The sequence below is a fragment of the Humulus lupulus genome, chromosome 3 (assembly GCF_963169125.1).
Source record: "Humulus lupulus chromosome 3, drHumLupu1.1, whole genome shotgun sequence".
NCBI lineage: Eukaryota > Viridiplantae > Streptophyta > Magnoliopsida > Rosales > Cannabaceae > Humulus > Humulus lupulus.
The window spans coordinates 18,337,722-18,362,024 of NC_084795.1; the positions used below are offsets into that span (position 1 = coordinate 18,337,722).

At 39.0% G+C, this 24,303-nt stretch overlaps 1 long non-coding RNA gene and 1 other non-coding gene across 2 annotated transcripts; both read right to left on the reverse strand.

Moving 5' to 3' along the window:
• Window positions 1-5,925: 5,925 nt before the first annotated feature.
• On the reverse strand, window positions 5,926-23,978 carry LOC133820969 (uncharacterized). Its single transcript, XR_009887239.1, has 2 exons — window positions 23,911-23,978; window positions 5,926-6,097 (listed from the first exon to the last, which is right to left on the reverse strand). It is a non-coding gene; the product is annotated as an uncharacterized LOC133820969 (long non-coding RNA).
• Window positions 23,485-23,627, reverse strand: LOC133828444 (small nucleolar RNA snoR137). Its single transcript, XR_009891054.1, has one exon. It is a non-coding gene; the product is annotated as a small nucleolar RNA snoR137 (small nucleolar RNA).
• Window positions 23,979-24,303: the final 325 nt, after the last annotated feature.

The window sequence follows — 24,303 nt, forward strand, 5'->3', positions numbered from 1 at the left end:
ACTAGTGTGTCATCGGGCTCCACACCCTTGGTTATCATTGGCCCGTCTCAGAGCCTAAATGGGCTCGGAAGCCCGACGAGTTCTCCTCTGCCCCTGTGCAGGATCTTTATCAACTTTGCCTTTACCACGATCTTTTGTTGTAGGCGAGGCTCCAGCTCCAGCTGGGTGCGTAGATGGCACACCACCTGGAGGATCTTGCGCCCTGTCAGGGGGGTGCTCGGGAGGCACACCCACTGATTCAATAAGCGGCACTCCAGCTGGGTGCGCAGGTGACACGCTAGTTGGTTTCCTAGGTGGTATCTCACCATAGGGTCCACTTGCAGCCCTTGGGCCGCCATAGTAGCCCTCATAGTGTTAATCATCTCCTATAGGGCGGTGATATTGCCCTCCTAGGCATCAAGTTTCTGATGCTGGGTGGGGACTTAGTCTCTGCGAGACACCACCTCTGGCGATTCCTCCGCGTCCATGGGCTGAGGATAATCATCCTCGTAAAACTCGTTGTCGTAATAATCCTGGGCCACCTCCAGGTATTCTGGCGTAGGTGGTCGACTGGGTTCTCCTCCCTCAGCTCCGGTGGGAGAAGCAACGTCGTCTCGAACGTTTCTTCTAGTGGTAACCATGGCTGAATCTTCGAATTTTTCTTCAAGCTCTCAATGAAAGCACCAAAATGTTGACAGCATTTTTCGCTATCAACTAATTAAACAAAAACTTAAAGAAATACAGGTGAAAACACACTGATTTTACGTGGTTCATGGTATAAAACAAACCTAGTCTACGAGGCTTTAGTATTAGTATTCTTAAAGCAAGCATCAGTAAGGGTTTCTCAAGCAGTGTATATATTGCTCTGAGTACAAAAAGTGGGATCAAAAGTCCAAAAGTCAAGAGTCATTTACAATGGAAGCTCTAGCCCAATTTATAGTGGTTGATGCCATTTAATTCCCTTAATGGATATTTATTACAAATATTCACAATAATTTGGGAGTTTAATGCTAATTAACACCTCTGGATGCACTAATTAAGGTGGTGGGCACAGGCGTATCGCACAAGGCCCAATTCGTAGGTTGCAGCCCACTACTTTACAGGAGACACACCCCTAACACTGTCAGAACGCAGCCGCACATTTCCCATGTCAGAGAGCGCATTGAGACATGCCAAATTTCGAATGTATTGCCTCGACACCACTAATCAAGGCACCAAAAGCTGACAGAAGGTCGCGTGTGGTACAATGCCGCTGTGATTGATATATGGCGTTCCCTCCAGGTCCCGAGGACAAACTCCTAAACCTGGAGGACTAACTGACCAAGAAGACGGGATGACCACAACGGATATCCTTGGGGCGTGGCCTAACTTGAAGACATCCATACCTAGAAATGTATCATAACATGCTAGGAGGAGGTTACTCTTCAAGAAGCTCTAGGCGAGCTCCACGGGACTTCATTACCTCCCGAGGGGCCTAATTATTTCTTTAATAATTGCCACGTGTCCAATGATGATATCACGGACAACATTTGCCCCCAAGTCTTCACTTGTCCTCGGATAGTGGAGGGTTAGTCTGAGACGAGTAATTTCAAAGGTCATCGAGATCTGACGCTTTGGCTCTTCATGATGTCACACTCCAAAAAGGTAACGCTACGTGTTGACTCGCCATTTTTGGGTCCATCAATCGGTGCAATTAATGAATAGTTTATTCCCTTCCCAAGACGTCCAATCCATATCTGAAGTGTCCTTTCGCCCTATATGCGAGGCTTTATTTTCCCATGCTAATGATCACGATGTGCCTTGATATCTGTGACTATTGGATCATGCTCGAATGTCTACCCCGTAGGTGATCAACGGTCGGGGTAGAGTTGCTTCCTCCCCAAGTCCTTCGTGTATAAAATGTAAGAATTGCCTCTCCCTTATTCACCTTTGCCATTTGAAATTCTTAGAAATATCATATCTTTCCAAACTCTCTCAAAACCCGTTGATTACTCACAATTCCAGTATTCATGTGTTCTTGCCCTCAGGCGACTTGGACAATTGGAGAGAATCTTCATACTTCTAGGTGAACGAGAAGAAATACTTATGTGTTCACACGTGACACAACACTAACAGACGCTGCATCTCAAGTGAGTGTGATATTTACTTTTTTGTTTTGAGTTTTTGGGTTGATAATGGTTGCACATTTAGGCTCTGGCGATTTTTGGTATTCAGAGGTCATTTTGACCTTTTGGACTACTTTAGGCCTTTTTGTGCTTTTCGCACCTCTGACCGGAATATGGAAACTTCAAAGATTCTAGCGAGGTTCATGAACTACGGTGGTGTCCTTCGATACCAATTCTTTGGTTTTGAGAACACCCCAGCCCTTTAGAATTTTTTTTCTTTTCCACTTCCCGAGAAGTTGTCTTAGGGATTCTCGTTTTAGCCTATCTTTCTTCTGGTCAAAGCGCTGACTGGTTGGTATTGTTGTTTCAAATGTTCAAAGAGATACATCATCTCCACCAATAAGAATTCTACTACTTCGACCAGGAGATATTAGAGATGGCTTGGGATGCAGAACGACTACCCGAGGAGAGGAGGCACACGGCCTCGGAGGAAGAGACAGAACATGGGTCCCATGTTTGGGACTAACAAATACACAATGGATGGCTTTGAATCTGAGCAGCTCTACAGCAAGTTGAAACATCGGGGAGTTCTTAATAGAATACTCGCCTTCTACAGAGTGGGGGATTAGGATATCTTGACACGCCTGTCCCGAGAGAACAAAATGGCGCATTAGAGCATCCATGGCCACGAGGCCTGGAGTGCATCTCACCACCAAGCGGGAGCGACCCTGTCCCTACACCATTACTATGTCGATTTCCTAAAGTTTGTCGGCATAGCCCCCTTCCAGCTATCCCCGAATGGGTATCGGGTGCTAGCCGAGCTATACATATACAGGAGTCAGAACTGACCTGTCCCTTCTTCAGCCAAAATTCTGAATTTTTACAGCTTTCGGGCTCTTAGGAAAGGTAAGTTCGATGGGTACTATACTTTAATAACGTACACGAACACGGGCATGTCTTACATGGCTCCGTGACTGAACGAGAGCCATGCGCGGGATTACAAGGACTGCTTCTTCAAGACAAGTTGTTTTCCCACGCGGACCAACACAACTCTACTCCAGGATTTCACCAAGGTTGGTAAGTGTTCTGATCCTTAAACCCCTCGTTTGATTGTCCTCCGCATGTAGTCGATTCTTAGGAATTTCCTTTTGTAAGTCCCTATCGTTGCATAACTTTTGTTGCGTCCTACGACGACTGGCTTCAGAAGATGAAGACCATGCTTGATGAGGAGAAGAATCTCAACCGCCTTGTGACAAAGGAGAACTTACAATAGTATGGACCAGCACCTAGGATCAGTGGCTTCTCCCCGTTTAGAAACTCCAAGAAATCCCTGGAGGAGGCCAGGCTCCACACGGAGTATGTAGCTAGGCAGGCCCGCCTCTAGTTCACCCAACAGATGCGGGATGAGCATGTGGAGACCGTGCTCATCGTCCAAGCGGTTGTCGAGGCACAAGAGGACCAGGAGCTTGAAGAGGAACTCCAGGCTAGGAAAGAATCCTCGTCTAAAGACCAAGGTAAATCTCATATCATGCTAAGCATGTAGAGGATGGAGTTAGTTCCGAACATGTGTGAGTCTCGCCATCACTTCTCGAGTGCGAGAAAATCCCAGGACGTCATTAGACTACGGAGGAGTTCCAAGACTACCAAGAACTAATTAATGCCTTCCTCTGCCACCCGAAGAGAATGGTCGACCATCAGGGGTTTTTGTCGCTAAACGAGATGACGTCCATGCACGCTAGGTGGTTTTGTAAGTACCAGACGAACACCACCTAGAAGATGGGCAGACTCATGCAAGAGTTTACCAATTCTATTCTTCACCCGGAGAAGCCATCTAGTGGTGGGGCTCCCGAGGTGTTTTCATGCATACTTAGCATATTTTGCATGTGGTCATACTTTGTTTTTTCCCTCCGGAGACTAACCATTTTTTTTCTTTATAAGCCACATGGGTTTGTCCGATGTTATTCGGGCCAAATGCCAAAGGGTATTGCAACTTCCCAGACTGGGGATGACGACAACCCCCAAGTTTGGAGGCAATCGAAGCTAAGACGCACTCGTACGGAAGCTTTGAATTTTCGCCGTCAAAACTATGAGTCGACATTGTGGCCCTCAGTTGTAGCGGATTTATAATATACAAACTTTATTGGTCAAACGTAAAACTTTGACCCTTGTTGGAAAATAATCCTTAGAAATATTATTTTAGTTTATAATAAATAGTAACATAATTATAAGTCCAAAATTAATTGAATAATTCCTATAAATATATATAAAAATATTAGTGATAAAATCAGGATCATGTATCATTATACATAAAATAATAATATTCTCACAGTTATGTAGTTACCATACATTTAATTTTAATAAGTCACAAAGCATCAAAATAATACTTAGCATCCATCATTCCTCATTCCTAACTATTACATAGATAATTAAGAGATACAGACCATAAGGTTCCAAATCAAATACATAAACAGTGTTAAAAGATATGACTAAGGCAATGAATAAAACTAAGATAAATTACATTGGCTCCACCAATAAAACATATTATCCACACCCGCGTTTTCGGGTTCCTGGAATGGGAGATATATATGAGTGAGATTATAAAGCCCAGTAGGAAAACTAATATAAAAAATATATTACTTTTGTCACAACTCGCACCCAATAGTGTGAGATAAGAACCATACCATCAACAATTATTTGGCTTGCACCTCCCTAGACATCATCACCATCAAGAGAATAAGCATGAGCGGAGGCTTTTCCCTCATCCTGATCAGATTTCTTTGTCTAACATTTTCCTTGCAATGAGCCTTAGTTCACAAGACTAACATCAAGGCCTCGCTCATGTTAGTAAATGTTAGGTTAATGGTTTCATCAAGTGGTGTAGTTCTCAATTGACTCATGAACTTTTCAATCAAAAGAGATTAATTAACAACACCAACATAAACATAGAATGTTAACTTTATAAACTCTATGTAGCATTCATTCGTTGGCATCCATCTTGTCTAATTTATCTGTGATCTCATCAACCTATCATTAATCTTAAGTAATCAAATGACCATGTCACAACCTGAGCCCTAGGTTGTGGCAGATATGCAATATCCATAACTGGGGTAGTCAAAGGTCAAACTTTGACTCTTGTTCGAAAATAAACCATATAAATGATCATTTAGTTTCTACTAAATAGTACAATAATTATAAGTCCAAAAATAATGGAATAACTCCTATAATTATATATATAAATAATAGTGATAAAAACCTGATCATCAATCATTATACATAAAAAAATAACGTTCCCACAGTTATGTAATCACCAAGGAGTTAGTGTCTCGTCAATAACGAGTATGTTGACTCCGAGAGGGAAACAGAGGTTGTAAAGATTCATTTTTTTTACATTATAAAGCAATATTTTTTATGGGTGGAACCCACCGAGTCAAGATTCAAAGAATATACTCATATTTCCTCTTCTCTCCCCGACATTCTCTTCTTATTTCTTTTTCTTTCTTTATTTTCTCTCTCTTCTCTCTCCACAGCAACGCACGACATGCTACAAACCCAACTACCGCCAACCTTTGTTTCTGACACGCGCCAAAGTTGCAACCTCTCTAACCGGTGACAACGACAACTCCCATGTTTGGTGGCAATCAGAGCTAAGACGCGCTCGTAAAAAAGCTCTGAAGTTTCGCTATCAAAACTTTGAAGCGACATTCTGACCCTAGGCTATGGCAGATTTGTAATATCCATAGCTTAGGTGGTCAAATGGTCAAACTTTAACATTGTTGGAAAATAATCCTTACAAGTGATCATTTAGTTTATACTAAATAATATCATAATTATAAGTCCAAAATTAATGGAATAATTCATATAATTATATATAAAAAATATTAGTGATAATAGCAGGATCATCTATTATTTTACCTAAAATAATAATATTTTCACAGTTATGTAATCACCATACAATTAAATTTAATTTAACTCCTCCAATAAATCACATTATCCACATCCGCGTCACTGGGTTCCTGAAAGGGAAGAGATACAAGGGGTGAGCTTATAAAGACTAGTAGGAAAACAACTAATATCAAAGAACCAATAATTTAATAAAACTCTTACATGGTTAGCTTTGAAATCAAAACATGCCATAATGTACTATAAAAAAAAATGGTGAGAAACCATAAATAATCAGAAGAGACAAACTACACGTTCACACCACACCGTCCATTAGATCCATAATTCCCGATACCAATCATAGAAAAACAACATCTTAAACCGGGTACTTGTGCCTGATAACCACCACAAAAGGTGGCTCAAATCACAACATGTATGTAGATGCTAGGTCTTTACACCTAGGTGAGTAAACACCTTGTAAGGACCAATATTTTTAGTTTGATAAATTAGGTCTAGTCGTGTCTAGAATGGTCTCTTGTTGTGTCTGGAGTTTGTTCATTTTTTTAGTAAGTATACACATCAGCCTATGTGTACAGCAAGGTTGTTAGTGATTAACAGCTGTTGGTTGCTTCTGGTTTATACCTAATTATAGCTAAGTATATATACTGGCTTGGTTAATTAGTTACAACTCACTCTCTCAGATCGGACTATTGGAGATTGTGCTTTGTATTACTCTTCTTTTTATTTTGTTGATTTTGGTAGGTTCTTGCAAGAAACTCCATTAATGGTGATTCAAGGTTTCTGTGCAAGCTCTGAAGTCAAGTTGTCATTGCTGAAGGGATTCCAGCTAAGTCTTGACGCCATAGATTTGAAGGTGGTCGGATCTGAAATATTGTTTAAGGGAATTCAACATTGAAGCAAGGGAATCTTGCATCTATAACCAAGGGAATTGGTTATTTAGGGTAAAAAGCTTCACTGTATTTTGAGAAAGATTGTATAGTTTGTAGGTTTATTCTTGAACTGGTTATTGTAAAATTACATCTTGATATAGTGAGAGTTATTACCCTAGTTCAGGGAACCCAAGCACTAGTCGGCTGGAATAAGTTTTCAGTGCAGACGAAGCTTGTAATTTCGTGTGTTGACTCTTATGATTTTGTTGTTAATGTTCAAGCATAAATCAAGATAAAATCTAGATGAATATTGTAAAATTGGAAAGATAGGTAAAAACTTAGGTTTTTCAATTGGTATCAGAGCCAGGTTATTTGTTGAGAATTTTTTCTTTCGATCCTCCTATCTTTTGTATATTGGAATTGATAATTGATTTGTCTTCGTGTAATTCACGGTTCTTGATTACTAGGTTCTCTAGTTGACACTAACCCTCTCTGAGTTCCGACTCTAGGAGTATATTTTTTTATGTTTATTGTTCGTACAAAATGGAGATGTTCAGAGAATGAGGTTTCACATCCCGACCCCCAATGCTTGAAGGGGCAAATTATCCTTACTGGAAGACAAAAATGCGTGCATTCTTGAGAGCTGTTGACGAACGGGTGTGGATGGTAGTCGAAGATGGATGGAAGTGTCCAACCTTTGTTGAAGATGAGGTTGTTAAGCCTAAACAAATGGGTCTATAGACTCCAAAGGAGATGGAAAGGGACAACTTTAACTCAAAGGCTATGCACGCTCTCTTTAATGCAGTTTCTACAAATCAGCTGAAAGTTATAGCCAACTATGAAATTGCCAAAGAAGCTTGGGAGAAACTAAGAATAAAAAATGAAGGAACTGATGCTGTAAAGAAGTCCAGACTGAGAGCTTTAGCAAAAGCCTTTGAAAATCTGTCTATGGAGGAGGAAGAAACTATAGCGGAGTTCCATGCCAAATTGTGCGATATCTCGAATGAATCGTATGCACTGGGAAAGACTTACTCAAACACAAAATTGGTTCGCAAGGTGCTTGGAGTTCTGCCTCAAAAGTTCATGTCAAAAGTTACCTCTATAGAAGAAATGAGAAATGTAGAGGAACTTGATCTTGATGAGTTAATTGGATCATTGCAGAACTATGAAATGACTCTCACACGGTGGAAGAAAGGCAAGAAGCAAAAAGATTCCGAAAAAGAAAAAATTGATAACAGTCTTGCATTTGTGCATAAGGAGGAAAAAAAGTCGATCTCAGATGCATCTGATGGATTCACTGATGAGACTCTTGCTTTGCTGACCAAGAATTATGCTAAATTCTTGAAAAGGAATTACAAGAAAAACTTTCCAGGAGGAAAATAGAATATTCCCAAAAGAAACTATGGTGGAAACAATAAGCAAACCCAGCAGTCTGGTGACAAGAAAAACAAGGGAATACAGTGCCGAGAATGTGATTGTTTCGGACATATTCAAGCTGAGTGTGCCAACACTCTTAAGAAGAAGAAAGCCTTAGCAGCTACCTGGAGTGATAGTGATGAAGAAGAGAGCTCCAGCTCAAGTGACAGGCCTGATGAAGAGAAAAAGGTTGTGGCATTTATGGCAAAGAGTCATCAATCAATGTGTTCAGAGGAAGATGGAAACTCGAGCTCGACTGATGTGGATAGTGAAGGGAGATAGCATGCATATGAGGAGATGTTCGCTCAATGGGAGTATATGGCTAAACAGATCAAAGGTCTCACTTGTGCCAAACAACAACTTGAATCTGGGAAGGATGGGTTGGAGGACACTGTTAAAAAGCTCACAAAACAGCTTGATGAGAAGGACAATGAGATTTACAAACTGACTGCAGATTTAATAAGGGCTAAACAGGCTCTTGAGTTTATCCCTCCAAGAACTGCAGCAATTAACCACACCTTGCAACTTCAAAAACCATACGGAGATAGAACATCCATTGGCTACAAAATGTTTTACAAGAAAGGGGGAAATTTGGGAATTAATGATCCCTCTTCATCCAAGAACAATGAAGACAAGACTCCTAATGACTCATTGCACAATATTCTCAGCCGTGGTTTCCCAGATCCCTCTAAACCGGTCAGTGTCTCATCTGGACCCACCAAATTGAGATTTCAAGGAAGGAATACTGTCCTGGATGGTCAGGTTCAGAAGGAGAGGTTTGTTCCCATTTGTCACTTCTGCAACAGAAAAGGACATATTAGACCCAGATGCTACAAGTTGCAGACGTATATGAAATCTATGATCGATCGTCCAAATAGCTTTCAACAACTAAATTGATTTAATGGGAAGTTGTCATATAGTGAGTGGAAACCAAAAACTAATCTTAGCACAAATGTTGGATTAGTTTCTCACACCTCTCTTTCAGCTTTTCACGAAGATCAATGGTACTTCGACAGTTGATGTTCACAACATATGACCGGCAACAGAAATGTGTTGGTGAACTATAAAGAAGGAAAGGAGGGAGCTGTGACCTTTGGTGATGGGAACAAGGGTTAGATCTTTGGAAAAGATGATCTGGTGCTAATGGAGTAGCTCCATTGACTGAGGTGTTGTCGTTAAAGGTCTCAAGGCAAACCTAATTAGCATCAGCCAACTCTGTGACAATGACTACACTGTAAGTTTCACTAAAGCTCATTGTCTTTTTGCAAATAATGGGTGCTCAGTCTTTACAGGTAGTAGAACCAGTGACAACTGCTATGCTCTAAGCTATCAAGTTCTGTGCAACAGATCCTTTCTTGATAAGCCAGACCTGTGGCACTATAGACTGGGGCACTTGAACTTTAGAGACCTGAAGAGAATTGTTAAACTTCAAGTTGTTCAAGGGATACCTGAGATGAAAGTCACTAGAGATAGGTTGTGTGGGCCTTGCCAACTGAGAAAACAGACACAAGCCTCACATCCTCCTATAAACATGCTACTCACCTCCTGTGCTAGAGTTGATTCATGTGGATTTAATGGGACCCATGCAGAATGAAAGTCTAAGTGGTAAACGATTTGTCATGGTTCTTGTTGATGATTACTCTAGGTACACTTGGGTAGATTTCCTCAAAGAAAAGTCAGACACCTTTGGACTCTTCTCAGCCTTGGTTCTCAGACTCCAAAATGAAAAGGAATCTAAGATTGGGAAAGTCTATCGGCTTCGAAGTGACCATGGAAAGGGAGTTTGAGAACACTGTGTTCTCAAATTTCTGCGATCAGTTGGGGATAAAGCATGAGTTTTCAGCTCCAAAAACACCTTAACAGAATGGGGTTGTTGAAAGGAAGAACAGGACCCTACAGGAAATGGCTCGAGTAATGATGCATGCTAAGGACATCTCTAAACGTTTTTGGGCTGAAGCAATTAATACAGCCTGTTATATCTACAATCGAGTTCATCTTAGAACTGGCACGACACAGACTGCCTATGAACTTTGGAAAGGAAGGCCTCCTAATGTCAGTCATATGCACATTTTTTGATGTGTTTGCTATGTCCTAAATGATCGAGAACACTTAGGAAAATTTGATCCAAGGAGTGATGAATGAGTGTTTCTTGGATATTCACTTAACAGTCGTGCCTATCGTGTGTTCAACAAAAGAACTCATTCAGTGGTTGAGTCCATCAATGTTTGATTTGATGACTTGGAAAACTCTAAAGAACCAGTGGCAGATGATGAAGCTCCAGTATTAACTACACCTGGTCCAGTTATAGCTAGACAAAACCAAGTGTTTCCTGACATTTCGTCTGGATCACTCCATTCTGAACCAACAGCATCAGAGGAACAAGAAGCAGGTCCTAGCAGCTCCAATGGTGATGAAGAAGTCACCAGTGCTCTGCCAAAGGAGACTCAACATGCAAAGCTTTATAAGAATGGACCACCTTCCTGGATTCAGAAGGCTCATCCACCTAATCTTGTTATTGGGAATCCAAATGCCACCATGGTCACCAGAAGAAAAATACAAAATCTGATTGCTTTCGCCTGTTACTTATCTCAGATTAAGCCAAAAAGTGCCAAGGATGCTATTTTAGATGAGTTCTGGCTTGCTGCTATGCAAGATGAGATGTTCCAATTCAAAAGAAATGATGTGTGGATTTTAGTACCCTTACCTGAAGGAGCTAATGTTGTTGGAACTAAATGGATTTTCAAGAATAAATCAGATGAGTTTGGAACTGTAATAAGGAATAAGGCAAGGTTAGTAACACAGGGCTACAATCAGGTAGAAGGAGTTGACTTTGAAGAAACATTTGCCCCAGTTGCAAGGTTGGAATCTATTTGGTTACTTCTTGCAGTAGCATGCCATCTAAGAATAAAATTGCATCAAATGGATGTAAAAAGTGCATTTTTGAATGGGATTCTCCAAGAGGAAGTTTATGTGAAACAACCTCAAGGTTTTGAGGACCCTCAGTTCCCTGACCATGTTTTCCAATTGAAAAAGGCTCTATATGGGTTAAAGCAAGCTCCCCGCGCATGGTATGACAAACTTACTGCCTATCTTTTATCAAATAGATTCACCCGTGGTAGTGCAGATCATACTCTCTTTATCAGGTATCTTACTGATGGAATATTTGTTGCACAGATATATGTGGATGACATAATTTTTGGGTCAACTTGTGAGAGTGAGGTTACTAGATTTGTGGAACTTATGCAAAGTGAGTTTGAGATGAGTCTAATAAGATATCTATCTTATTTTCTAGGACTTCAGATTAAGCAATCAGATCAGGGAATGTTTATTTCTCAGTCTAAGTATACCAAATCCATGTTAGAAAAATTTGGTTTCACTCAAGTCGAACATGCACGCACTCCTATAGGCACCACCTCTAAACTGAATAAAGATGAATCTGGTGACCCTGTACCGTAGCATGATAAGAAGCCTGTTGTATCTCACAGCTAGTCATCCTGACATTTACTTTAGTGTTGGTCTATGTGCCCGTTATCAAGCCAATCCTAAACAATCTCATCTTACTGCTGTCAAACGTATTTTTAAATATCTTGCAGGGACTATCGAATTTGGTTTATGATATTCATGTGATACAAATATGTCCCCGGTGGGGTATAGTGATTCTGATTAGGCAGGATCTCTAGATGATAGGAAAATTACTTCTGGGGGTTGTTTCTATATAGGGAACAATTTGGTCTCTTGGTTTAGCAAGAAACAACATTCTATTTCACTCTCCACTGCTGAGGCAGAGTACATTGCGGCTGGCAGCTGCTGTACTCAGCTCATCTGGCTCAATAAGATGCTCACTGATTATGGCTATCCCCAAATGTCATTGACCCTCTTTTGTGATAGCACAAACGCCATTAACATTTCAAAAAACTCAGTTCAACATTCAAGGACCAAACACATTGACATACGTTATCATTTCATTAGAAACATGGTTGAGTCTAAATTGCTAACTATTTCTCATGTTTCCACTAATGCCCAGTTAGCAGATATGTTTACAAAAGCTCTTGATGCTCAAACATATGCACATCTACGAACCAGCATTGGTCTCTGCACCATCTGAGAGGTTTGGTGTCACGTCTGGTCACATTTTTTTTCTCCATGCTTTGCCAAAAAAAAAATTTGTTTGTTTGTGTGAATTACTTCTTTCTTGGTCACTGCTTCTTAATCACATCAATTTTTTCCAAGATTTATAATTGAGCCTTTATTCTCTCTAGCTCAAACGGCTACCATTATTGGATGCAATGGGAAGAGCTTCCTTTGTACCATCATATGCCCTGAGGAGTTTGCTCCTCCACTTGGTATTTGATGAGAAAAATATATATAAAAACAAAAAAGACGGCTACATCTCTGATGATGAGTGAAAGCCAGTACTGGATATTTGGAAAACTCAGAGTGTTTGTTGTCAAAAAAGGATATATTAAAGAAAAATAAATTAAAAAAAATATAGTTTTGAGTGAGTGGACCAGTTAATGATTCTTGATGCTTTTTGGTCCACATGAGGTCTTTTTGCATAGACAAATGAAAATAATGGCTCAAATCTCTTGTTAAGAAAAAAATTGTGTGCTTACTTAAGTAGTATTTTTTTTTCAGTGTATAAATCACAAACGTTTCTCTTTTTTTTTTTTTGGTAAGCATGGTGTGTATATTTTGACCAGATAAGATTTTTTTTTTTTTGCATACATGATGAGCTTATCAGAGTTGTTGTTAATAAATCTCTACTGCCATTCAAGTGTGAATATTTCTTTTATATTGGCTCTTTAGACTTTATTCTTATTTCATTTTTTTTACAAATGTCATGTTTGATCTTTCATATATTAGTTTGGGTTATTTTTTTATGGGCTTTGGCATTTTTTTTATATGTGCATTTTTTTTAAAATGACATTTTTTTTCTATGCACGGTCAATCACTCGTAGAGGAATTCAAATGGTCTTTCCATAACTATAACATCTCTTGAGCTTGGGTGAGTTCTTTTTACAGTGCTCCAATCACAGAATCCCTAAACGTGTTCAGCATTATGAAACAAAGAGCCAATCGCCGTCGTTCGGTTGTCCCACCTTCTCCCGTCGTTGATGCGACTGTCTCTCCTCCTCCGGCGATGGTTGTCCCTCCTTCTGTGGATGCATCTGGGGCCTCTACAGTTGTCACATCGCCTGATCAGGTTGTGTCCTCTAATCCTGACCCTCGTTTGGCTCTAGCCATAGTTCTGGTTCCTCCTACCGTCCCTGAGATGCCTCCATCTTCTCCGTTGTCGTCTCTTCCTGAGGAGGTGACTAAGTCTGCTCCTTGTGGCAGTCATAGGGCTGGGGTGGTCGATTCACAGCCGCCTTGTTTCGAAGGTAAGTCTTCTCGATATGTTTCTGTGTCTTCACCAAAACGTGTTACTCGTTCTTCTGTGGTGTCATCGTCTCCACCTGGTGTGTCCTCTCCATTGCCAAACACTAACCCACTAGCTCATTCCCCTCCTAAGTCGCCTTGTGTGTCTAAGCAGTCATCACCCAAACATCCCAAGACACGATCTGGAATCAAGTCAAAACCCAAACCCCATGTCCCTGCTCAGTCAAAAAGAAAAGGAAAAGTGTATGTTTCATCACCTCCCAAAAAATCCTTTGCTCCAAAACGTAAGTCCAAAGACCCTGAGTTTGAACCTTCTCCTAAAATATCCAAGCGCGTTTCTGGCCTTAAGGATTTTGTGTCTACTGTTGATCCTACCTCTATTCAGTACCTTGTAGATGCTACTAAGGCGTCGCATTATCAAAGATGGTTTGATGTGAGAGAATTATGGCTTGAATACTCTGTTGTTTTGGAGGATTTTCCTGATTTAGTTGCACTTTTAAAGTCTAGGCATTGGGTTCATGCAGTGTCCAATTTGGTGTCTCCTTATCCCATTTTAATTAGGGAGTTCTATGCTAATCTAGATAAGTCTGTTTTAGATGGGGAGAATGAAGATTGTCTTACTGCTTTTGTGAGGGGTAGTCGTATAATATTTGCACCATCCTGCTATAGCCCGTGTACTCAAAGTTCCAAAAGTACTTAAACTTGCATACAATAAATCCTACAGTCCAGTTCAAACTATCATGGGTCAAGTTCTAACTGGCCAGTCTAATTATGTTTGGGGGAATCATGATATTCATGTAACAAAGTTGACTCCATTCTATAGAGTCCTTCATCGAGTGGCCTTATATAATTGGTTTCCCAATTCTCACCTCTCCTCTGTTACACTTGAGATTGGGAAATTTCTGTATCCTGTGGGAACTGGGGTGTCCATTGATTTGTCTAGTCTCATCTATGATCGAATTTTTGATGTGGCTTCCTCCACTGGTACACGCAACAAGTTGCCTCATCCAAGTTTGATTCAAAAGATTATTCAGCCTGCAAAGCCATCATTGACCACACATGACTTCCAGGTTGCAAATCCTATTTTGTCTAAAATTTTTCTAGCAATTCTCAACAAGAAGGTTCCTTCCACTGCTCCTTCTTCTTCAAAGCCATCTAAGCTCAAAGCTCCTTTGTTTAAGAGCTTGTCTGATTCCAGTTGGCAAGTACAGTTGTATACCGAGTTCAAGGACTTCACTAAGCGTTACAAGAAAGATCAGAAGCGGCAATTGGCTTTTGAGGCATCTATGTACAAGCTTATTCAAACTGTCAAAGCTACGGTTGTTCAGACTGAGTATGGCTCTCAGTTTACCCCTTCGCTCGATGTCTCTCCTCCTACATTTCATCGTGACTCGTTTGGTGAGTCTTCAGTTGCTCCTGAGTCTTCGGCTCCTATCCCGGGGGAGTCTACTTCTCCTGCTCCGGTCTCATCTCAGGTGCCCCCAGTTTCATCTACAGTGCCTCTAGTTGACACAGAGTTGGCAACAACATCTCCACCAGAGCTTCCTGATGCCATTGCGCAGGCTCCTGATTCAACTGCACCTCTCCAGGGGGAGCAATCTGATGCAGTTGTCAACTGATTGTGGTCAAGGATTATGCTCAATGAAGGGGGAGATGATCTTATATTACTTCTCTTATTGTTTTGATCACGTGTTGTTTTTTTGTTATTCTGGTTGTTTAAAAATTTGTCTACGATTTCTCTAGACTCTTTTATATTTTGTTCGTTATTGTGGCTGTTTAAGACTATGTTTACTGTTTCTCCAGACTCTTGTTGGTTGCATGGTTAATATTTTGATTTGCAATGATTTTTTTTTTTTTTTTTTTTTTGTCATTGACCATAATTTGTCAAGGGGGAGATTGTAAGGACCAATATTTTCAGTTTGACAAATTAGGTCCAGTCGTGTTTGGAATTGTCTCTTGTTGTGTTTAGAGTTTGTTTGTTTTTTTAGTAAGTATCCACGTCAGCCTATGTGTACAGCAAGGTTGTTAGTGATTAACAGTTGTTGGTTGTTTCTGGTTTATACCTAATTGTAGCTAAGTATATATACTGGCCTGGTTAATTAGTTACAACTAACTCTCTCAGAATGGACTATTGGAGATTGTGCTTTGTATTACTCTTCTCTTTGTTTTGTTGATTTTGGCAGGTGCTTGCAAGAAACTCCATTGATGGTGATTCAAGGTTTATGTGCAAGCTCTGAAGTCAAGTTGTCATTGCTGAAGGGATTCCAGCTAAGTCTTGACGCCATAGATCTGAAGGTGGTCGGATCTGAAATATTGTTTAAGGGAATTCAACATTGAAGCAAGGGGATCTTGCATCTATAACCAAGGGAATTGGTTATTTAGGGTAAAAAGCTTCACTGTATTTTGAGAAAGATTGTGTAGTTTATAGGTTTATTCTTGAACTGGTTATTGTAAAATTACATCTTGATATAGTGAGAGTTATTATCCTGGTTCAGGGAACCCAAGTACTAGTCGGCTGGAATAAGTTTTCAGTGCAGACGAAGCTTGTAATTTCGTATGTTGACTCTTATGATTTTGTTGTTAATGTTCAAGCATAAATCAAGATAAAATCTAGATGAATATTGTAAAATTGGAAAGATAGGTAAAAACTTAGGTTTTTCACACCTGCCCTACCTAGGATGACACATAGACTACATCGTGAAACAACTATGTGTACAAATCATTATTAATATGGCTGTCAACAGTATAACCAAATGCTGGCAAATAGAATAACAAAAAATATATTCCATTTATTTTAGAAAATTGAGCAACATAACGACTGCATGTGAATAAAACCCAAAAACCATAACCTGTGTATATAAGTTTATAAAAATGTATTTGGCACTTAGTGCCCTTAGAACAGTCCACAAAAGCATGCATATTAAGTTTTCAATTATTCAAACATTTTATAAATAAATAAAAATGGAATATGTCTAAAGTTATTCGATACATATTAAATGACTCCAATGATTAAGTGGAGTCCCTACCTCCTTAGGATCGTTGTCATTTGCCCAAATAGACACTCCTAAGCCCCATATTCCTAGGTTCCCTGTAGTTTAGTCGCGTTGAGGGGCAGTTCGCAGTGGCCAGTGGCGATCCTACGGCAACGATGACATAAATTGACTTTCTATATATCAAAACGATCGTCTTGATGAGTACATCACGGAAGTACAACCTATTTATTCAAACAACCCTTGGTGTCGCCAAAAAAAAAAATCCAAAGGGGTGAAGATCCAAAAATCTCAAGCTGACCAGAATGGTTTAATAGGCAATGTTCTTCTCACTATGTTAATTCCAATTGTACCAACCACTCATCAAACGAACATCTAAGTTGGTTGGAACGTCGTCTCAAAGTTTTGACGGAGAAACTTCAGAGCTTCCGTACGAGTGTGTGTTAGATCTGATTGCCACCAAACATGGGGCTTGTCGTCGTCGCCAGTTAGAAAAGTTGCAACTCCAGCGCGTGTCAGAAACAGAGGTCGGCGGTGATTGGGTCTGTAGTTTTCCGTGTGTTTTCGTGGAGAGAGAAAGGAAAAGAAAGAAAGAAAAAGAAAAAGAAAGAAGAGAATGTGGGGGAGAGAGAATGAGGAAAAAAGAGGAGAGTCTTTGACTCTTGACTCGGTGGGTTGCACCCATAAAAAAACTTATTATTTTATAATGTAAAAAGATGAGTATTTACATTCTTCCCTTTTCAACTTGAGCACTGCTCACCATCCTCAGACAAATGGACAGTCTGAGATAACCATCCAAACTTTGGAGGACCTGTTTCGTTCTTGTATTTTGGATTTTGGAGGTAGCTGGGGATTACACTTATTTTTGGTGGAGTTCACTAATAATAATAGCTACTAGGCCGGAATAGGCATGGCTTCTTATGAGGCATTATATGGGAGACCATGCATATCACCCTTTTGTTGGGCAGAACCAAATGAGCACGTCACTATTGGACCTCAAATTATCTCTAGTACCATTGAAAAGATCAAAGACATCCAAGAAAGACTTAAGGTTGGTCAAAGTCGTCAGAAAAGTTATGCCGATATCCATCGACGATAAGTTGAGTTTGAGGTTGAGGTTGGTGACTATGTCTTCTTGAAAGTTACTCCAATGCATGGTGTGAAGATATTTGGAGTGAAGGGTAAGCTAGCCCCAAGGTATATTGGACTTTTCAAGGTTATCGAGGGGGTTGGGGAGGTCGTTTATCGATTGAACTTACCAGTGCAATTTGAGCATGTTCACAATGTGTCCCATTTGTCGATGCTGAGGAAGTTTACTCCAGATCCGTCGCACATCATTGAGTATGAGGCTATCCCTCTTCAAGAGGACGTGACATATGAATAAAAACCTATCAGAATTCTAGCAAGAAAGTTAAAGGTGCTAAGGAAAAGATAGATTCCTGTAGTCAAATTCTTACGCCAAAATCATAGAGAAGACGAGGCTTCTGTGGAGTTAGAATCGGAGATGTACGAGAAGTATACTCATTTGTTTAATTTTCAGCTTGAGGATGTACTCTGAAGATTTCAGGACGAAATTTCTTTAACGAGGGAAGAATGTAAAGACTCAATTTTTTTACATTATAAAATAATATATTTTTTTATGGGTGGGACCCATCAAGTCAAGAGTGAAAGACTCTTCCTTTTTCCTCCCATTCTCTCCCTGACATTCTGTTATTCTTTCTTTTTCTTTTTCTTTCTTTCCTTTCTCTCTTCTCTCTCCACGACAACGCACGAAAAACTACAGACTCAACCACCACTGACCTTCGTTCCTGACATGCGCTGGAGCTGCAGCTTCCCTGAACGACGACGACGACAACCCCCAAGTTTGGTGGCAATCGAAGCTAAGACGCGCTTGTACGGAAGCTCTGAAGTTTCGCCGTCAAAATTTTGAGGCGACTTTCCGGCCAACTCCGACCTCTGTTTGACTAGTGGTTAGTACTGTTGGAATCAACGTTGCAAGAGGAACATTGCCCAATAAACCATTCCAGTCAAATTTTATTTTCCTTCAGCGAGATTTTGGCTATCTCCACTCCTTTGGAAGCGTTTTCCAACGACACTAGGGTCATTTGGAAAAATGGGTTGTACTTCCGTGATGTACTCATTGAGATGATCGTTTTGATATATAGAAAGTCAATTTTTGTCACCATTGTCGGAGCACCACCAGTGGCCACCGTGTACTGCCACTGTGCGAGGCTGAGGTGAGATTTTTGACTGTCTTTAAATGGTATCATGTTATATGTCATTGGACTCGGTTTGAAGAGTACATTACGATGATAATTATTTGTTCAATTGAGGATTGTAGGACAAAGTGGCTTTGAAGTGGACTAAACTACTTAGAACCTAGGAATGTGTGGCTTAGGAGCGTCTCTTTAGACAGAGGATAACAATCCCAATGAGGTAGGGACTCAACCTAGTCATTGGACTTATTTTATATGTATTGAATAACATTAAACATATTCCAATTTTTATTTATTTATAAAATATTTGAATAATTGAAAACTTAATATACATGTTTTTCTAGGGGTGTTCGTGGTGCGGTTTTTCTCTAATTTTTTGGACCGCACCGCATATCCGGTTTGAACAATTTTCCAAACCGCAACCTGCACCGCATAGACCTCAAACCACATAAATCGCACTGCAAAAATGCGGTGTGGTGCGGTGCGGTTTTGGCGGTTTACACCTATCGCCAAATAATTTAACAATTAAATATTATAATTAAGAAATATTCATAATAAATCGCATAACCATAGAGTGTTTAACAAAATAATTAAATGTACAACAAGCTAATAAACTTTAAGCAAAGCAATAAAAATATAACAAACTAATAACAAATAAAAAATGTAATATAAAAGTAAATATTATTTTAATTAAGGAGGAATATCTTTAGATTGAAGTAGAATATATGTTAGCATCCTATGAAACATTATATTTCTTTCTAGATATTGTGTATATTATATTATACTATATAAATATTTATGCATTAACTTTAAATGTAGTAAAATTTATAAAAATATATAAAAAAGTTAATATATATAATGACGCGGTGCGGTGTGGTTTGAACCGCATTTATAAAATTTAAAACCGCACCGCGCGGTTTGGCAAAAAAACAAACCGCAATCGCACCGCGAAGGGTTCTAAACCGCAAATTGCGGTGCGGTGTGGTGCGGTGTAGGCGGTTTTATGAACACCCCTATGTTTTTCTAGACTGTTCTAAGGGCACTGAGTGTCAAACATATTTTTATGTACTTGTCTATGCACGTTATGATTTTTTGGTTTTAATCATATGCAGTCGTTATGCTGCCCAATTTTCTAAAATAAATTGAATATGTTATTTTGTTAATCTATTTGTCTACATTTGGTTATTCTGTTGAGAGTCATACTGATCATGATTTGTGTATATTTTTGTTTAGCGACGTAGTGTCAACATAGGTAGGTTAGTTGTTCACTCACCTGTAGGTGTAAAGACCTAGTATCGGTATACAAGATATTATTTGAGCCACCTCTTGTGGTGGTTGTCAGGCACGACTACCCAATTTAAGATGCATTTTTCTATGATAGGTATCGGGAACTTGGGATCTAGTGGACGGTGTGATGTGCGCGTGTAGTTTGTCTCTTGTGATTATTTATGGTATCTCTCTATTTTTTGTTTATACATGTTGATATATGTTTTTGTTTTCAAAGCTAACCATGCATGGGTTTTATTAAACTATTGGTCCCTTGATATAGTTGTTTCCCTACTAGGATTTATAAGCTCACTTGTTATATTTCCTCCATTCCATAAACTCAGTGATGCGAGTGTGGATAAGTTAAATTATTGGTGGAGCTAATATGATTTAACCTAGTTTTATTCATAGCCTTAGTGGACTTATAATTATGATACTATTTAGTATAAACTAAAGGATCATTTATATGGATTATTTTCCAACAAGGGTCAAAGTTTAACATTTGACCACCCAAGTTATGAATATTACAAATCTGCCACAGCCTAAGGCCGGAATATTGCCTCAAAATTTTGATGGCGAAACTTCGTAGATTTTGTACGAGAGCGTCTTAGCTTTGATTGCCACCAAACTTGGGGGTTATCGTTGTCGCCGGTCAAGGAAGCTACAACTCTGGTGTGTGTCAGAAACAGAAGTCGGTGGTGGTTGGGTCTGTAGCTTGTTGTGCATTGCCATGGAGGGAGAAGAGAGAGAAAGGAAAGAAATAAAGAAAAAGAATGAAGAATAAGAGAATGTCGAAGATAGAAGAGAAAAAAATGAGGAGAATCTTTGACTTTTGACTCGGTGGGTCCCACCCATAAAAAAATATTATTTTATAATGTCAAAAAATTGAGTCTTTACAACCTCTCTTTCCCCTCGGAGTCAACGTACTCATTATTGACCAAGAAACTAATTCCTTGTCCTCGATTGTCAGAGACATTTCTCTTATTGGCCCTTTGGCCAGGGTTTCATGGAGGCTGGCGTGATGCTAGCGGGACACCACCTCCAGGCCTAACGCGATCTATCACAGCACGCCTAGGCGGAATGCCCTAAGCTCCGCAGACGCTAGCAGCCTGGTGCTATCATCGGGCTCCACACCATGGGTTATCATTGGCCCGTTTCGGGACTAGAATGGGCTTGGAAAACCGATGAGTTCTCTTTTTCCCCTACGCTAGAACTTCGTCAACTTTGCCTTTGCCACGATCTTGAGGTGTAGGCGGGGCTCCAGCTCTAGGTGGGTTTGCAGGTGGCACGCCAGTTAGCGAATCTAGTGTTGTGTTAGTGGGGTGCTTGGGGAGCGACGCATTGGGACATGCCAATTGTCAAGGGTACGGTCTCGACACCACTACTCGATGCACCAAAAGTTATCAGATGGCCCCTTGTGGTACAATGCCGTTGCAACTGACATCTCGCGTTCCCACCAGGTTCCGAGGACAAACTCCTAGACCTGGAGAACTAACTGACAAAGAAGATGGGAGGACCACAACTATAACCTCGGGACGTGGCCTAACTTAAATACATCCGCGCCTGGAAACGGATCATAACATACTGGTAAGAGGTTACACTCCGAGGAGCTTTGGGCGAGCTCCATAGGACTTCATTAGCTTCCGAGAGGCCTAATTACTTCTCTAATAACTAGTACGTGTCCAATAATGAAATCACGAACAACAAATATCCAATTTCAAATGGAATGGATTTGAATAGATGGAATGGATCATATTGATGACATTGTCAAAATCTAATTACATATAATATATATTAATAGGATATATTTATATTTATATTTATATTAAAATAAATATAAATATTTTTTTTAATTATTATTTTGTGACTATTAATCTTCCCCAATACACTTCCATAGAAAAAAACAATTAAAAATATACATCTATTCTTCTCTCTCTCATTTTCATTTTAGATTTTTTTTTTTAGATTTTTGAAAATGAGTTGGATACAATTGTAAAATCTTCTACTTGGTTTAAAGCAACTTATTTTCAATACTACATAACTTTAATCCAATTAATTCATTTAGATTCAATATTACTTTAGTTTGATTAAACTTATAATGTTGATAACATTATGTAATTTAAACCTAAATAAATTGTTTTAATTAATTTTTTTTGTGTTTTTAAGTTAATATTAAAAATAAGATTCCAACACAAAATCTTTTTAAAAAACCAATTTGATTGGATTGAATTTTGAAGCTTAATTGAATTGAATTAGTACAAAAGATTGGATCGAATAGCCACCCTAATTTACTCCTAATTTACTGTGGCTCTTGACATGAGTTGGTTTCCCGTGGGCTCCCATTACCTTAGCAATAAGTACGAGGATCTAAATGATCATTAATTTGAGTGTGCTAAGTACTCCTATTATTCTAAATGATGCTCTTACGTGCATTTCGTTTTGACAAGTTATGTGGTCCAAATTCATAGAACCCCTTATATTCTTATCTTTCAATCGTAAGCAGTAGGCTAACTCATTTGTCCAAATAGCGGAGAGAGTCCATGCTTTTTTAAGATTTTGTTTGTCTTTCCATTCTTGACATTTAAGTAACCTATTTTTTTTATCAAAATAAATAAATAAAATATTCTATCGACTCAGACAGATATTAAGGCGTCAAATATTTTTATTGTTTTTATGATGTTTTTCTGATCAGATAAGAGTGGCAGTCCTATTTTTATTGTTTCGACTTTCCACACATAAAAGTAACGATATATTACCAATAAACTTGCCACAAAAGATATATATAACATTTTGAGAAATTTTTGTTTTCGGGGCAGATGGGTTTTTATGATCATATCAGAGTGGCAGTCCTATTTTTATTGTTTCGACTTTCCACACAAAAAAGTACCGCAGATTTGTCAAGAAAAAACTTAAATAAAATAGAAAAAAGTGCTCCCAGCTGGATCAAACTACAAATAACACTGAACTTCAGCCCTAACCTAACCAAAGCCCAGCCCAGTTACTAAACTAACCCTCTCATCACTCTCTAAACTAAGTACTAAAATTAACAAATATCAAGGTGAATAAGAAGTGTGAGAATTTTGGGATTTGAGTTTTCTCAACATAAAAGAATTCTAAAACCATTATTAACTTTGTACAGCTGCTGCCTGCCTGGAAAGAACTTGAAACAAGAACTTTCGAAAAAGACCGTGATTGATTGTTTTGAGCAATTAAAATAATATCAAGAAGCCATCATCTATCTTACTTTTTTCTTTATGTTATGTCCCAATTTTGTGATGAGTTAAATCCACTTGATTTCTTTGTTCCAATTTGGCCTCTTATATTAAAACTGAAAACTATACAAAAGGTTTTGGATTTCATTCCAGAATGTACCAGAAGACAGGTAACAAAGTGCAAGAAAAAATTTAGTGCACATTGCTGTTAAATACTGGCTTAGAAATTAATTTATGCTTCGGAAACTTGAACATCCCCTATTTCGATTAAGAGGGGTTCACCATAAGAAGCAACCAAACAAAATTTAAATAAATTAAAATGGCACAATCCCAGACCCTAAAACAACTACGACCAATTATATTGCGTAGATGTTTTATGATAAAATGAATGTGTTGGGATTGAAGATAGTTTATGCTTTCGTTGACACGTCCGTCTGGGTTTATAGACCATTGATGAACGCAACGCCTATCAAAAGCAATACCAATCTATAGAACCTAAAATAAAATAGAATACAAAACAAGAAAAATAGAAATTTCACAATACCCTAAACTAGAGAAAAAGAAAGAGCAACTCAAACCTGTATCGCTTCGCTCGCAGAGCGGCGGCGTTTGAATGTTTAGTAGGGCTTGAAGGTTGAGTTTTCCTGGTTGGATTTATAAAGACAAACTGTACGTGGTTAAATGACGAAAATGACACTGAAGAAGTACAACTAAGCCCAAGCCCATTAGACTAAGGCTATCAAGGTACAACCTAACAACAGGCTTCTCTTTTATACGAACTAAAGGCCTTTTCTAAAAAGGAAATTTACAAAAATACATTAATATTTAAAAAATATATGAAAAATATGGTAGATTACAAAAATACAGAATTTTTATGAAAAATATGGCAGATTACAAAAATACAGAATTTTTATGAAAAATACGGAGTGGCAAAAGTGTAAATACGAAGTAACAGTAAAATGCAACTTTTT